Consider the following 17,358-nt stretch of genomic DNA (forward strand, 5'->3'; position numbering starts at 1 on the left):
TATCCATCAGAGCTCTTAGTATAGTAATCATAGTTGTTTTATATTCTTGGCCTTATAATTCTAATACCACTGTCATGTCTGTTTCTGAGGCTTGCTCTGTCTCTCTCAATTATTTTCTTTTCCTTTTTGATATGCCTTATAATTTTTTCTTGACAATCAGACATGATGTACTCAGTAAAAGGTATTGCTGTAAATAGGCCTTTAGCTCTATGGTGGTTAGGTTTGGGGGAGAGGAAATGTTTTACAGTTCTATGATAGATCTTAATCTTTTAGTAAGGCTGTACCTCTGGATTGTGATCTTTTGTTTCCCAGTCACCCTCTCCTCCACTTATATGGAACAAAATGGCTAGAGTGGGCCCACCACCAGAGGGAGCAATTTTTTTTTTTTTTCCTACTTTGAAGGCTAGAGCCAGCTGAGTTGATTTTTACCTTCCCCCAGGTGAATTAGGCTCTGACAGCACCTTAGCAGGTTAGGCTCTGGTTAACTTGTTTACCCTAAGGACAGGTCTTTTTTAAGAAAAAGAGTATTCTGGATATTCGATAATAGTTCCTTTTTTCCCCCTCTCTATGCTGGAAGCAGGAGAGGATTTTTTAAATGATGCTTAGTATGAGAACCTGGTTGAGCTCCTAGAGGTAAACACAGTATTGTGGGGGACCCCTTGGACTTGGTTCTTCTGGAGTATTTAACTCTCAGGCTCGTCCATACTGAGCCTCCAGAAATTTGTCAGTGATAGTTGGGGTTTTCTTGCCCTGGTGCTGGTTCCTGTGGAAGTTCCTGATTGTGAGCCTCTAAAAGATCCAGTAAGCCATGACTCTAAACTATCTTTTCTGTCTCCGGTCTTGTGGACAGCAGTCTGCCCTTATCCTCTCCTCTATTATGGAAAGGAGAGTGGTTGATTTTTTAAGTCTGTTTAGCTTTTTATGTGTTATTAGGTAGGAGTAGTGACTTTCAAGCTCCTCACATGGATAACTGGAAACTCAACCCAGCTATCTTACAATATTTTCTGTTCTGATTCATGATAATCATGTTTTGATTAAAATTTTACAAGGCAGGCTAATTATAGTAAATTTAGCAAGACATTTTAAGTAGTGGGAGTATGGTCACGAGTAATTTGTTCTCACCCCTAAGCATTGATTGACTGATATGTTCTCAATGCCTTACTGGAAATGCTGGCAGTTTCATTATTGTTATTAATTATTATTATATTCTTTTAAATATTTTAACATTTTACTGAGAATAATACATATAACTTTCAGTTCACCTTATTTAATTGTATATTTTTTGTATATTCATTGAATTGCTCAAATCTCACTAGAGTCTCATTTTAGAACATTATTATCTGCATCATCCCTATTCCCCTTTTTCCCTTCCTACTTAACAACTGCTTACTCCCATCCTTCCCAGACAATACTACTCTACTTTGGGCATCTATAGATTTTCCTATTCTGAACATTTACATACATGAAACCATACAGTATGTTAATTATATTGGCTTCTTAATATTATGTTTTCAAAGTTTATGTATGTTGTAGCATGTATCAGTATTCCATTTTTTTTTATTGCCAAATAATATTCCTTTGTCTGGATACATACTACCTTTTAACCCATTCATCAACTGATGGCTTTTAGATTGTTTGTTCTTTGGGGCTCTTATGGATAATGCCCTTATAAACATCCATGTACAAGCTTTAATGTGAACATATGTTTTCATACCACTGAAGTAATACCTAGTAGTTAGTAGGTCATAGGAACACTCCATGTTAGAATTTTAGGAAACTATTAGATTGTTTTTCAAAGTGACTACATCATTTTATATTCCCACCAGCAGTGTATGAGGGTTCCAGCATCTCGGCATCCTCTGTAGGACTTGTTAATATGGTTTTAATTATAGCCATTCTAATGTGTCTGAAGTGTATCTTATCATGGTTTTAATCTGTATGCCCCTCACAGTAAAGATATTAAGATCTTTTTTCATGTTGTCAATTATATATCTTCGAGGGACAAATGTCTTCTTAGATCTTTCCCCTCACTTGTCCACAAATAATATTTCTTAACTGCATTGTTTTTATTATTGAATTACAAATTCTTTATTCTAAATAAAAGTTTAACATATATATTATTTGCAAACAATTTCCATATTTTATGCATTTCCTTTTTATATTTTTGATGATGTTCTTTGAAGCATATGTTTTTAATTTTGAACGATTCCAATATATTTATTCTTTCATTGCTTATGCCTTTGATATCATATCTAAGAAAGCTTTGCTTACCCCAAAGTTACAGGGATTCATTCCAATATTTTATTTTCTTTTTTTTAAATATTTTATTTATTTATTCATGAGAGACACGCAGAGAGAGAGAGAGGCAGAGACACAGGCAGAGGGAGAAGCAAGCTCCATGCAGGGAGCCCAACGTTGGACTCGATCCCAGGTTCCCAGGATCAGGTCCTGGGCTGAAGGTGGCGCTAAACCACGGAGCCACGTGGGCTGCCCCTCTTCTGAGATTTATATAGTTTTATTTCTTACATTTATAACTTTGAGTATGTGTATATATATGTGGCTTGAAGTATGGTTGCTACTTCATTATTTTCCATGTAGGTAGATAGTTGTCCCAGAACCATTTGTTGAAAAGACCATTCTTTCCATCATTACACATTCTGAAAATCCTTGTTCAAAATTAATTGATAAAAGGGATACCTGTATGGCTCAGTAGCTGGGTGTCTGCCTTTGGCTCAGGTAGTGATCCCAGGGTCTTGGGATATTAGACTCCCCGCAGAGCATCTGCTTCTCCTATCTCTCTGCCTCTGTGTGTCTCTCATGAATAAATGAAATCTTTAAAAAATATTAATTGACAATAAATATAAGGGCATATTTGGAGATGCTCAACTATTTTGATCTGTATGTTTAGCCGTATGCCATTACCATACTGTCTTAATAATTTATGAAGTATGTTTATGTATTATTATGTATGTGTGTATGTTTAAAAACACATTTTTCAATATAAAGTTTTTTCCAAATTTCACATGCAGCTATAGGTATGAAAAGTATTACAATGGGATCAGTTCTTTCAAAAATCTTATAGTCCAATTGGACCACTACTAATTTCACTTTGCTATTGGTTGACCTGGGAAGTGATATCACCATAATACCTAGCATCTACTTTAGTTGAAAATTGGCAATATGTTAAGTAGGTCCACAATCAGTGTTCAAAGCTGAGAATCCCACTGTGACTTGGAAGGGCTTGATTAAATGTGCCATTTCACTCAACAAAAGGGAGGGGTAGAAAAGAAAGTAGATGAAGTAGTGTTTTTGGATAAACAATTTATGACTGGATACCATCAGTCCCTTCTTACTTTTTCCAAGAGGATTTGACTATACTCAATCTCCTTAATTAAATCAAAACTTATATATATCTTTGGATAAATTCTAGTGAGCCACAGGACTAGCAGGGTATCTGCTACTGCTGTGACATAGGGATGGAGCAAAAAGAATATGAAAGAGCTGAGAGAAAATAACCCCATTTCACATTGCAAGAATAATATGATTTTCCTTTTTAAGTGGGTCCTGCTCAAAATTGGTTGGGAATTAAGTTATATTGGCTCAAATAAGACCTATGTTTTGGAAAGGAGATAGCAAGATGAGGAGCAATCATGACCACTGTGGGAGAGGATAGGGAGCTCACCAATGGTAGTCAACTGAGAAAACACCTTTCTCTTCTTTCCCAGCCATCGCTTCAGCACAGTAAGCCCAGAAATGAGAAAGGAACTAAAAGAGCAACCCTCTGCCCCCAACTCACTAGACAACCAGGTGTAATCTGTACCAAAGGGAAAGAGAGACTTTAAACTGAATTTGAGATTAAAGAATTCAGCTATGTTTTGATAACCTGAGAACATTAAAAAAAAATTGTAGCAGCAGATGGAACTTTCATTAAGGATACTGGCTATTCTTCTAGACACTGAAATGGTAAGTTATTATATAGAGCAAAACCAGTAGAAGATACTGTATAAATACTGCATTTATCTGTCATAACAATGATTATCTTTATTTCTCTTAACTTATTTGCATGAAATGTAAAGCATAATAATCTAACATGTTTTGGGGCAAAATAAAATCATTTTATATGAAAACAAGAGCATTTGTCAGGTATTATATATAAGCACTGTTGATATATTAGAATAATTGGATGAATGCCTACATGTGCAAAGCAAATAGATCTTGTTTTCAAGTATTTAGGCTTCTATAATTGTAAATTGTTTTGGTTCTGCTTGATTTCAGGTGAACTTTAAAATGTGAAATCAATTCTAGAATTAGAGAACTTCAATGAACTGAAAAAAGATATATTATTCCTTTCTCCCAGCTGATTCTTAGTCACCTACTTTTGCCTGTTTCCCTCTTGTTTCTATGATGTAATTATGAGGGAAAAGTTAATGGGTTCATGTGAGGAGAAAACAATGCAAAGTTTTTGAATAGATTAAAATATAATCATGAAGAATATATAATAATTTTGCTATTGATGATTACATAAAAGGTGGTCTTAAAAATTTCCTGTCAAAATATAATCTTAGATATATTTATTAATTTCTATATGTAAGATAACCAGGAAATGATCTTGTGAATCAAATCAAATAATGATACTTTTTCTTTGGTATATTTACTTAGAATATGTCCATATGCACTTTATTTTTATTATGACAATGACCTGCCTCTGCTAGTAGATCTAGGGTTTTTTTTTTTTTCATGAAAAATAATAACATGCAATTTGATCAAAATAAAATTTTATATTATCTAATTAAGCATAACAAATATTGCATTTACCCTTTCCGGTCTTCTATCCTTTCATATTTCAGTATAGCCAAAATCAGCTTTTAACAGAAACTTTGATTCTCCTGAGATCTATGTCAGGATGTACTCTCATTCTGATACATTTTTTTTCTTTTTTTAGAATGAATAACTTAAACTAATGAGAAACTATGTTTCTGGGAAGATCAGTGAACAGGAAATACAAAGACTTGATTTATTTTTCTTATAGGAGCTTACTAACATAACTTGACAGGGTTAATAGGTGTGTAGGGATGTAGGGTGAGTTCAGAGCATGCGTCTCTAAAAGGTAATACCTAAATCACTTTTCATCAGGGTATATAATTCATGACGATCATGAAAGTTCAAAGCCCAAGAATTTTTTAATTCCAATCTCTGGGTAGACAGATCTATTCTTGGTCCAGAAATATATCATCTGAAGCTCTTTAGGGATGGAGTTTAACGGAACTTAACTATAAGGTAGAAGTTGTTATTTGGAATAATTGAAGATGCCAAGTTCAGAGAAGCAAGTGAATACAAAGAAAAAAAATAAAAAAGAGGGAAGCAGGCTCCAAATCATAGGGAACAGTGAGAATGAAGAGCAAATTGATTCCCAGCCATAGACAATGTTCAAAATTATGGGTTCAGAGAGACAAAATCAAGAAAATAGGTCATAACTTGATGAGGAAAAGACAATTTCAGAAATTTGAGATCTTGAACAGCTCTTAGGTAGAATATTGGCATTTGGAGGGGAGGGGTGCCTGGGTGGCTCAGTTGGTTAAATGTCCAACTCTTGATTTTGGCTCAGATCATGATCTCAGGGTTTGAGATTGAGCCCTGCATCAGGGAGTCTGAGATTCTCTCTGCCACTCTGCCCCTCCCTGCTCTCTAAAATAAGTAAATCTTCCAAAAAACCAAGACAAAACAAATAATATTGGCATTTGGAACACCTGTTTTATACATTAGTAGCATCCTGTTGCCCAAATGAATTACAATACTTTATTGGTATAGGGGTTAGTTGCTATAGTATCGATAAAAAGCTTAACACATGAGCAAAAATACCCTCCAAAATCTCAATAATTTTGAATATAGGTATTTTAATATATCATTTCAATTCCACATAGATTTGTAAGATTTTTATTTGATAGAGGAAGAAATTAAATTCATAGTTATTTTTTCATGCTTCACTGCCAAATTGATTTGAATAATTTTTAGTTAAGACTTGCAGTTGGTTTGCAGAAATGCTAGTCTCTTGACTCCCAGGTGACTATCTTGCTGTATCTTACATTTAGAAAACTGACATCTAGAGAATTCGTGTTAGAGAATTTGTTTTTTAATATTAAATAACAAACTCATTGTTGAAGCATCAATACTAAGTAATTTTTGTCTTTTCTAATTGCTTTTTATACAGTATTTAGTACATAAATTCTCCATTTTTAGTATAATAATCTATAGTTTAGTATAATATGCTTTAGTATAATATGCAGAAGTAAAATTATTTCACCTAGGTAAGAGATCTTAGTCCTTTTTAGCTACTAATTATCTTAACATAAATTAGTTTATGAGGTTTAGCAGAAAGCCTAAAAACCATAAAAAAAGAATTTGTATGTAAATACAAAGATGTCAGTTCTGCCTAGGAGGAATAGAACTTGATGGGGTTGTTAAATATGATATTGACATTCTGGAGGCTGGACTGACTAAAACACTATTGTCGATATGGGAAGGTAGTTGAGGTTAAACAAACAAAATTTTTCATCTCTTATTATTTCTTGATTGTTCTTTTCCCTCAAGTTAATAACAATTACTAAAAAGTCATATTTTAAAACTGCAAAGATTTGTCTCTTTTCAGTTTATAGATTCATCACAATTAAGATTTTTAAAACATAATTGCAAATTTTTAGAGAATTTAAATTTAGAGAAAATGTAATTTTAGAGAAAAGTAAACCCTTTGGTTCAAGAATAAAAAGGAAAGATAAAGTTGAAATACATTCTTTTCACACTCAGCAAAAATGATCACATAGCAATTGGTATTGCTTGGCATTTTCCATGTGTACATACCCCAGAGTGCCCACAAAATGAAAAGATTAAGAAGTTAATGAGATTTATTCAATCATTTTAATGGTACTGCACAATAACCGTGATGTAATGTGTTTTCTTCTCCAAAATTGAAGGCACAAATGTCTAATGATGAAGTCTTCCTTGATGAATAGTTTGTCTTTGTCAAAAATTCAATGGCAAAATTCCACTGATGTCAGTGTCTATATGATCCATCTGCTGCATAAAAGCTGGCTGACTTAGTAGAAGTAGCCTAAGGGAATTCTAACATATGTAACTCTCTTTTCAAAATTGAAGTTTTTATCCATGAATTTCAATTGTATTTTCTACTGTACTTACTTTCCATTTGGTTCACATACCTTGAAAAATGCATTGAACATTTCTAGAGATATATGTAAAGTATAAACATAATGTCTCACACGGTCGCTCACAAATACTATTTCTTCAACCAATCCTATGTAAATATCAGCATATGTTGAGCATTTTTTATGGATTCAAGAAAATTTAGAACACTTCTTCTGAATTTTATATAGTTAAATAAATTACACAACAAAGATCCTTATTATTAATTACTTTCCTTTTAAAGGTAAATCATCTGCAATGATTTGTTAGTCATAAATTGACTAAAAATCCACTGAGGATATAAAGTCTTATAGATGAATCAGGGGTCCTCAGGTGGCTTAGTTGGTGAAGTGTCCAATTCTTGATTTTGGCTCAGGTCATTGCAAAGTCGAGCCCCATGATCAATGCAGAGTCTTTTGAAGATTCTCTCTCTCTCCCTCTCCTCCTCCCACTGTTCATGCTTTCTCTCTCTCTCAAATAATTAAAAAAAAAAAAAAAAGATGAACTAGATAGGGAGTTGGGAAAAAAATTCTAATAGGTCAAAATCTAGCTGGCAACAAAATTAAAGGTGTTAGTGCCTGATGCTCCTTGGAAGTGCATGTAAAAGAGTAAAAGAAAGGTTGACCTTCTAGTTCCCAGAGAACAAACTCAGGAATCCAGGTATCACACAGCAAGGACTTCCATTTCATTGAATAGGATTTGCCGTATAATCTCATCTAGGATTAGAAGGATAGAAACTATAATCCAGCTTGCTAAAGAAGACATTCCTATGCCTTTTGAGTCCTGTAATTCTCTACTTGTAAATTGTCTTTGTCATACTCCTCATAATGGAGATGCAAATACTCTTTCTTTTTAGCAATATCTAAGCATATGTGAGAAATTCAATAATTAAATATCATTGAAGGCAGTTATTAAATTCATTAGTGGTATTTTGTTAAATTATTTCTACAAATGATCAGTTAAACTTATTCTTTTGTATAGTTTTTGAGAAAACTGTTACCTATATGATATGGTTTTGTCAAGTTTTATAAGACTTGCCAGTGATCAGAGGATTCTAGGTTCAATAATTTTGAGATTATGCAAAGTCATAGTTACACAGAAGACAAAAATAAAAGTAGCCCTGAGAATAGATTTGTATTAATTTACATTTTTTCCTTTTTGATAAAACACTAATGAAAATTTGTAAGATGAACTTTTTTTGGTACATAGTTTGTTTAAAAAAATTTTAATTATAAGGCATTTATACATAAGTGGCTTTTTCACATAATTAGCAAAGCTGTTATTACTAAAATTAATTACTGCAACATACATGTATTTTATAATATATATATGCCATTTAACATTTAGATATGCTTATTCTAAATGATGGTTAGATTATAATTGTCCTCAATTGTAATTTAGATGAGCTGATTCAGATTTACACTGAGTGATAGGGAGTACAATAGAATAATATGGATTAAGAGCAAGCAGGAATTGAATAAACAAATAAAATGAGGCAGAAAAATTAATGAAGAACTAAAGGGAGGAGGCAAAAGATCTCAGGCAAAAAGCAAAGAATGCAAGAATTGAACAATTTGTGTGTTTCAAAATATCCCATGTGCTTAAAGAACATGTCCTCTAGCCTTGCCCAGACCATAGTTTACAAGACTCAGGAAAGGATGGTCTTACAGTTAAGGTGTCCTCTTCAATTCATTTTCTGTTGTTTCTTCATTTTTCCCCCTCAAGGTTACTAATTTATTGCCTTGTTTCTGTTTCTCCTCATTTTGCTCTTTGTAATTGATTAGATTCTCAATTCAGAGATTAAAAAAAAAAAAAAATCAGGCAGAAAATGGCTCATTCATGGAGGTGGGACATGAGGTTAATAGTGCAAGGGAACAGCCTAGAGTATTGGAGGGCAGAGAACTGTCCCCAGAGCACAGCAGACCCCCCCCTCCCCCACCAAGTGTGCAACAGAGGTCTGGTCAGTGTGTACATGTCAAAAAACCACCCAGAGCTAGGGAAAGAACTACTCCAAAGAATTACAAGGAGCAGTGTCTATGCTCATACAGGATGGAATTAGTACATATTTCCACCATTTAGACTGGACCTCATAATTCATGAGGTATCACAAAGAATACACAGAAGGTTCTTGCTTCAGTAGTGGGGGACAATTAGCTCTACAGTGAGAACTACTCTCGTCCTACCTAATAATGTTTAAAACAAGATCCTAGAGATTCAAACTTATAATAAGTAACTTAATTGCATTCCAAAACAAAGTTCATTAGTGTTTATAGGATAAAAAAGTAAACAATACCCAACAAGGTGAAGTTTATAATGTTTGCCATTTAATATAAAATTGTAAGGCTTGCAAAGATGAAGAAAAATACAATCCATGATGAGGAGAAAAATCAAGCATTGAAACCAATCCAGAACTGGCACAGATGTTAGAATTAGAAGACAAATACATAAAAATAATTACAACTGTGTTTCCTATATTCAGAAGTAGAAACATGAAGATATAAGAAAAACCTGAATTATAATTCCAAAGATGAAATTTACAGTAAGTGGAAAAATTCACTGGATGAAATTAACAGAAGGCTAACTTTGCAGCAAAACAGATGGGAAAAAACGAAGATCCAGCAATTATAACCATCCAAAATGAAACACACAGAGGGGAAAAATGAATACAAATAGAGTAGAACATCAGTAAGCTGAAGGATAATTTTGGAGGTCCCAATGTATTTGTAATTAAAGTTTATTAAATCAAAGTGGTGGGATGAAATTTAAAAAAAAAATAAATAAATTTAAGTTCATCAATATTACAAATATTTACCCACTTTGTAACCCAGTCTTTCCACTTTTACATATTTACTAAGAGAAATGTAAGCATATGTCTGTATAGAAATAGTTGTAACAGTGGTTTCCACCTGCCTGTCAAAAAGTGAATGGATGGAAAGATTGTAGGACATGCATACAGTGGAATACTATCCAGCAATAAAAGGATGAACTATCTCCCAACTTCCATAGTACATCATTTTCCCAAGGAATTCCATTAAAACTTTCAGTACTTCTGGTAGCAATTTTTGTATGTTTTTTTGATTTCTGGTTATGTTTTTCAATGCCTTTTATTATGACACCTTCAGGTAAGGGGAACTATATTTTTGCTTCTCCAAAACTGAGTACTATTCACCTATAGTTGGTCTTAATAAATGTATGAAGTGAAATATTAATTCAGTAACATTTAAATCTCAGTTAAATTTACCTAAGAGTAAACAAATTTTTAGTATCAAAAACAAGTTGCAAGAATGTTCCTATTTTTCAAAAAAAAAAATCTTCCTAATAATTGCTACTTACTCTTTAGTGGAATCTATGAACATGTGAGACAGGAATCCTATCACAGAGCCCTTTTGTCATAGATAGAACAATGTTTCCCAGATACTAGTTCTTCTTGCCACATCTTCACCTCGTTTGTTATTCAAGTATATATTTTATCTTATTTATTTTATTTCATTTTATTTATTGTTTTGAGAGAGAGAGAGAGAGAGAGAGAGAAAGAAAGAGAGAGGGAGAGTATACCCATACTTGTGAGAAGATGAGACAGGGAGAGGGAGAAGGAGAGAATCTTAAACAGGCTCCACGTCAGGATAGAGCCCCAGGTGGGGCTCAGTATCACCACCCTGAGATCATGACCTCAGCCAAGATCAAGAGTCCAATGCTTAACTGAGGGAGCCACCCAGGTACCCCCTCAAGTATATGTTTTAAGTGCATATTAATTTTATGATTTATTTCACTTGGTATAATGCCTTTAAGTTCCATTTCTGTTGTTTCAAATGGCAAGATTTAATTATTTTTTAAGGCTGAGCAATATTTCATTGTGTGTGTGTGTGTATACACCACATTTCTTTATTTACTAGGACCCATGCAGGTTGTTTTCATATCTTAGCTATCCATAAGTATTGCAATGAACATAGAGATGCATATATCTTTCAAGTTAGTTTTTTTTTTTTTTTCATTTTCTTCTGTTAAATACCCAGGAGTAGAAATACTAGATCACATAATAATGAAGACAAAATAAAAACCATAATGTAATATTAAATATAAAGTAACATTAAAATATATATTTTATTATTAAGATACACTCATCCAAATACCACCTAAAATTAGCTTTTATAACCCCAGGTATACACATTTATTCTTTTTGAATGTTCTATGGGGTATACAAATCTGTGTATCATAAAGTTTTTGTTGACCTGAGAAGTAAACATATTTAACTGATTGTTCATGATGAATGAGTGTACAATGTAGTTACTTCTTTAGAAGTCCTCATATTGATAATTTCTCTAACTTACTCCATATTTTTTCTTTCTTGGAAAAAGGAAGGATAAGCAGGAGATAAAAGACAGAAATGATAAAATATAGAAAAGCTAACAGAAATACATACAATAAATAAAATTTTAAAGTGTTGAAGAAAAATTGCATGAGACATAAACAGTCAAGGAAGATATAATTTAAGATTATTGCAATAGGAGTCAAGACTGTTGCACTATGGGAGAGACTAAACTCAATTTCTCTGAAACAAAAGGCAGGAGGATTTTTAAATGCTGGAGTAAATTAGTAGAAAAGCACTGAAGGAAGGGAGGAGGGAGGTTGGTCAGTATGACAAGGGCTATCTCTGCTTTCTAATCATCCCTCATGGAAGGTAGGTTCTCACCCTCCCACAGAGACTGGGAGACAGGGGCTTATCTTTCTTGATGATTACGTTTCAAGAGGTTCACTCCCAGGTCCTTGAGAAAGACATTCCCGAGTTGTAAAACTGGCAAGAGGCTGGGAAAAGATTTACATTTCAAAGGACAAAGGAAGAATATACAATAGCAAGTTTTCTAAAGTAAATGCTCTAAGAAAAGGGAGGTCAGAGTCCTAGAGTGAGGAAGAAGACTATCTGAAGTTTAGTCAAACTGAAGGGAACCTTAAGGTCATTTTGGTTAAGAGGAGTTGGAAAAAAAATGGATATTCAAGTTTTCTTGCCATTCATCAAATTACTTTTAAAAATCTTTGTCTTGAAAAACTTTTAGAACTTATAAATCCATCATTCAACTTAGTAAAAGTTTCAAAGTTCACATTAATGATGTGGAAAACTAATTTGACCAGATCTGTTGAATTACTTTTTGTTATAAAGATGACAAAAAAACCTGAAGCAAGCAGTTCAGAAAATATCCTTTTAGAAAACTATTTTGACAAGTGCCATTTGTTTCCATTATTTTAACACTTGAAGATACATTGTTAAGTGGGTTTACTGTATTTAATGCCAGTAATGAATTCTTATTCTAAATCTTTAGAGCTAGTTTTCTGCTATCAAATATTTGCTAGGAGATGGGCTGAGACTTTAGGATTGTGTGAGAATATCCCAGCTCTCAGATTAATGAACTGAAAGCCAATCATCCTGGCATAAATGCCTGAACACTATACTGTGTGTCTTTCATTAGAAAACATTGAGTGATAAAATATGATTCCTCTCATTCTATCACAGAAAAAAAGATTATGCTTCCTTTAGAGACCTAATTGATTTGAAAGATCTTTATGTACTAACGCTGGACATTGTTTAGAACCAAACAAAAACCTTGAACTGGAAAAAAAAAATTAATCCATACTTGAAGAGTCATTTAAAATGCAAGCAGTGTATTTCAAATTGATCAGAAAAGGAATCGCAAGAAGGGCATTTTTATAAAACTAATTACCATGTCAGATGCTTAAAATATAAAGTCAGTGTAATATGTGCAAACAATCCCTAAGGCAATGTGCTACCATCTGCCTTAGGGAAGAGTCCATTATTTTGTTGCTCTATTACTCTGTGATGAAAATCTTTTCCTAAGCTTGCACACACCACATGCACACAATCAGCAAAGTGGCTTAATAAAATCTTGGTCAAAGGGTCAGTTGAGATTGGATGAAATTAACACAAGAATTCTACAGAAAATATATACTTCATTTTTTTCTTATATTTTACTTTTATAAAATGAATAATCTTTGGTCTCTTTTTCCAGGATTTGGGAAAAAATTGGAGAGAAGCAGGGTTAACAAAGAACGAGGTTCAAAAGAAGTATAGAATTTTATATCCTGAGACATTTATTCACTTAATTGACTACCCACTCATTCTTGTATGGTGAAAATGCAATTTATGGAATAGGAGGCAAATTGTGCAAACCATATATTATGAAAAGGAATAGTTTCCAAAATATAAAAGGAACTCAATAGCAAAAGAGCTAATAATCTGTTTAGAAAATGGGTTACAGATTTGAGTAGACATTTTGCAAAAAGAAAAAAGGATGCAAATGGTCAACAGGTATGTCAGTTATGCTCAATGTCAGTAACCATCAGTGGTAATGCAAATCAAATCTCAGTGAGGCCCACACCTTAGGAGAGACACCAAGATGGCTACCTAAGACATTCCTGAGCTAACCTCCTCCCACAGATGCCCCAAATGCACACCTACACACAGAGCAATTCACTGGGAGAAATCTAGAGACTAGCTGAGTGACTCCTTCACATCAGGTAAATGAGAAAATAGCCACACCTAAAAGGATAGGAAAAACGGACTCATACTTGTGCCATAAACACCAACCATGGCGTAGAGCCATACAATCAGGATTGAATGCTCAAATTCCAGCTTCTCCCTAAGGAATTAAAGAGTTTGAACTGTACTTCTAGCACCTCAAGTTTTAAGACTGCCTTTCTCCCCTCAAATATCCCACCTAGCCTGAAAACCAATTGGGTTTGCATCCAGGGGACCTATAGGACTATAGCAACCAAAGAAGCAGGTTCTTCAGAGTATGTAAGGATTAACCTTGGCTATCCCCTAGGCTCAGGGCAAGGGAAGCAGGCAAAATTGAAAGGATATTGACTGTACACTTTATAAACTACCTGACGGCCTGGTTTCTAATTAGCATGCATTTAAGGACTGGCCATGAGGCCCCCCATCATCCTATTGGAACTCGGGGGAGCTGGTTGGCACCTCCCTGGGCTTCTCTTTCTTGCTTGCTCTAATAATAAACCAAATTGCCAATATCTTCCTGAAAGGAGCTATTACACACCCCTGTGGCCTAACTTTTATAATTGCCACTTAAAAGACAGTCACCGAAATCATGTGGCAGACAAAAACATCATCTCTGTTTGTCTCTGGATGGTGCTTTCCCAGCTGCTGCTTAAGGGTCTAGCTTCTGGTGAGTCTACACCTAGGTACTGAATGGCTATGTTTTGGGACCCTAATGGGTCCTGGTGCACCCTCAACTACTGGAACGACTAAAAACAAGTAGAGAGGCTTGGACAATCATAAACATTTGAGAGACAACCAGGAACTCGAGCTGGCCAGTAAGGTTCATCTCCTATGACAGACCAGTCTGTTAAGATTCAGAAATATGTCTATTTTTTCTAATGTGCAGAAAGCAACAGAAAGTCAATGAAATTGAAGAACCAGGGTTTTCTGTTTGTTGTTGTTGTTGTTGTTGTTTTTTGCCTTGAAGATCAACTTATTAATTTAAATAGACTGTTATAAACTATGTTTTATGTAAGCCTCAAAACCACAATGGAAAAACCTATAGTAGATACACAAAAGATGAAGGAATCAAAGCACAGTACTGTAGAAAATCATCACATCATAAAGGAAGAGAGCAAGAAAGAGAAGGAAAAAAAGTACTGCAAAACAGAAAACAAATTTTTGGGGTTGGGAATGTGGAGCTGACTGAATCAATTCAACAGAGTTCCAGCCAAGCTATGGAGCAGGTAAATGAGCTAAAAGAGAAAGGCAATAAGACCCTGAGGGCAGGCAACATCCATGATGCACTGCAGTGCTACTCTGAAGCCATTAAGTTAGATCCCCAGACCACGTGCTCTATAGCAATCACTCAGCAGCCTATGCCAAGAAAGGGGACTACCAGAAGGCTTACAAGGATGGCTGCAAAACTGTTGACTTAAAACCTCACTGAGGCAAGGGCTATTGGGGCTATTGGCAGAAGGCCGCAGCCGTTAAGTTCTTAAAGTGATTTGAAGAAGCCAAGCAAACCTAGGAAGAGGGTTAAAAACATGAAGTAAATAATCCTCAGCTCAAAAAGAGCCTACAGAATATGGAGGCCCGGTTGGCAGAGCAGAAATTCATGAACCTTTTCGACATGCCTAATCTGTACCAGAAATTGGAGAGTCATCCAGGACAAGGATGCTGTTTGTACCTACCAGGAGCTGATAGAGCAGCTATGAAACAAACCATCCAACTTAGGGATGAAGCATCAGGATCTCCAGATCATGACTACTCTCAGAGTCCTGCTAGGAGTCAATCTCAATAATATGAATGAGGAGAAGGAAGTTGGAACACCCCCCCCCCAACTCCTCCTCCCATAAAGGACACCAAGCCAGAGCCAATGGAACAAGATATTCTAGAGAATAAGAAGCATATGCTGAAAGAGAAAAGGTTGGGGAATGAGGCCTACAAGAAGAAAGACTTTGACACAGTCTAAAGCACTATGACAGAGCCGAGGACCTGGACCAGATCAACATGACTTACATGACCAATCAAGAAGCTGTGTACTTGGGATCCCTGGGTGGCTCAGCGGTTTGGTGCCTGCCTTTGGCCCAGGGCATGATCCTGGAGTCTTGGGATCGAGTCCTGCATCGGGTTCCCGGCATGGAGCCTGCTTCTCTGTCTGCCTGTGTCTCTGCCTCTCTTTCTCTCTCTCTGTGTCTTTCATAAATAAATAAATCCTTTAAAAAAAAAAGCTGTGTACTTCTAGAGGGGCGACTACAGTAAATGCTGGGAGCTTTGTGAGAAGACCATCGAAGTGGGGCAAAAAACCAGGAAGACTATAAACAGATTGCCAAACCTTATGCTCAAATTGGCAACTCTTACTTCAAAGAAGAAAAGTACAAGGATGCCATCCATTTCCATAACAAGTCTTTGACAGAGCACTGAACCCCAGCTATGCTCAAGAAATGCCAATAGGCAGAGAAATTCTGAACGAGCAAGAGTGGCTGGCTTATATAAACCCGGACCTGGCCTTGCAGGTGAAGAACAAAGGCAATGAATGTTTTCAGAATGGGACTATCCCCAGGCCATGAAGCATTATACAGAAGTCATCAAATGGAATCCAGAAGAGGCCAAATTGTGCGGCAATTGAGCTGCCTGCTACCCCAGACTCCTGGGGTTTCAGCTGGCATTCAAGAACTGTGAGGAATGTATCCAGCTAGAGCCTGTCTTCATCAGTGGGTACACATGGAAAGCAGCTGCCCTGGAAGTGATGGAGGAAAAGCTATGGACGGCTACCACAAGATGTTAGATCTGGACTCCAACTGTAAGGAGGCTGCAGATGTTTACCAAAACTGTATGATGGCCCAGTACAAACGCCACCACAGCCCTGAAGACATGAAGTGACAGGCCATGGTTGACCCTGGGGTGCAGCAGATAAGTGACCCAGCCATGCAGCTGATCCTGGAGCAGATGCAGAAGGACCCTCAGATGTTCAGCAAACACTTAAAGAACCATGTAATAACACACATCCAGAAGCTGATGGATGTTAGTCTGATCGCAATTCAGTGATGATTTATTCATCATTCCTTTCCCTTCACCCTCATATGATAAGAAAGGCTGGGATGACAGCAAGCAGTGTCAAGCAGAGGAGAAAGCAGGGGAAAGTGAACAACTTCTCTCTATATATTTGTATAGACCTATGTGGAAGATACAGAGACTCATACTCACGTTACTTGCACTGCAGCTGCCTATCGGCCCTCCCAGCAGCACAAGCATTGGCTCTTCCACTGTGCTTAGGTTCCCTGTTCCCTTCCCTAACCTCAGTTGCTGTCTCAGCTACTTTTCCATTGTTGGTGATTTTTTATTTGGGGCAGTAGGCATGTATGAGGAGGACACGCTGTTCTTCTCCAACCTCAGGTTCCAACTGTCTTCACATTGTTAACTCCACATGCCCTTCTGTAACAAAACAAGCCAGTAGAACATGGTTATTAAAAAAAGAAAACAAAACAAAACAAAATTTTAAATAGTAAGTTCATAGCTATCAATACTTATTTTAAATGTAAATGTGCTAAATTCTCCCATCAAAACAGAGTAGCTGAATAGAAAAGATGCAATAATATGTTGCATACAGAAACTTACTTTAGCTTTAAGAAGACACAGAGTCTGAAAGTGAA

At 35.6% G+C, this 17,358-nt stretch overlaps 1 pseudogene; it reads left to right on the forward strand.

The window, feature by feature from the left end:
* The first annotated feature begins 14,940 nt into the window (after positions 1–14,940).
* Positions 14,941–16,753, forward strand: LOC144324269 (stress-induced-phosphoprotein 1-like; annotated as a pseudogene).
* Positions 16,754–17,358: the final 605 nt, after the last annotated feature.

The sequence above is a fragment of the Canis aureus genome, chromosome 1 (assembly GCF_053574225.1).
Source record: "Canis aureus isolate CA01 chromosome 1, VMU_Caureus_v.1.0, whole genome shotgun sequence".
Taxonomy (NCBI): Eukaryota; Metazoa; Chordata; class Mammalia; order Carnivora; family Canidae; genus Canis; species Canis aureus.